Source organism: Pteropus vampyrus, unplaced genomic scaffold, assembly GCF_000151845.1.
Source record: "Pteropus vampyrus isolate Shadow unplaced genomic scaffold, Pvam_2.0 Scaffold301, whole genome shotgun sequence".
Classification (NCBI taxonomy): domain Eukaryota; kingdom Metazoa; phylum Chordata; class Mammalia; order Chiroptera; family Pteropodidae; genus Pteropus; species Pteropus vampyrus.
In genome coordinates, this window is record NW_011889082.1 from 698,822 (window position 1) to 699,279 (window position 458).

A 458-nucleotide genomic window follows, 5' to 3' on the forward strand; every position below is an offset into this window, starting at 1 on the left:
AAAGCATTCTGGGGGGCAGAACTGGAAGAATGTCAATAGGCCCCACTGGTTTTCAGGCGGCTTCCTTTGCAATTCGGTCGGCAAAGGCATTGCCCTAGGCTACCTCAGACTCACTTCTCTGGTGACCTGGACAGCGTATGATAGCTACTTTCTTAGGCAGCCAGATGGCTTCCAGGAGAGCTAGGATCTCTTCTCTGTCCCTGATTTCCTTCCCCCCTGAGGTGAGTAATCTTTTTTCTTTACAGAGTGCCCCATGAATATATACAGTAGCAAAGGCATATCTGCTGTCTGTATAGATGTTAACTGTCTTCTCCTTACCCCATCAGAGAGCTTGGGTCACAGCGATGAGTTCGGCTCGTTGAGCCGATGTTCCGTGGCTCAGGGCCTGAGCCCAGATGACAGTCCCTCCGGTAACTACTGCCGCCCCAGCATACCTGACTCCCTCTGCGACGAAGCTG

General features: G+C 52.2%; 1 long non-coding RNA gene across 1 annotated transcript in view; it reads left to right on the forward strand.

The window, feature by feature from the left end:
• Window positions 1-451, forward strand: part of LOC111730097 — a 2,594-nt gene extending 2,143 nt beyond the window's left edge. The window contains exons 2-3 of the long non-coding RNA XR_002776556.1: window positions 157-221; window positions 327-451. This is a non-coding gene — a long non-coding RNA (uncharacterized LOC111730097). The remainder of the gene's footprint in view (window positions 1-156; window positions 222-326) is intronic.
• Window positions 452-458: the final 7 nt, after the last annotated feature.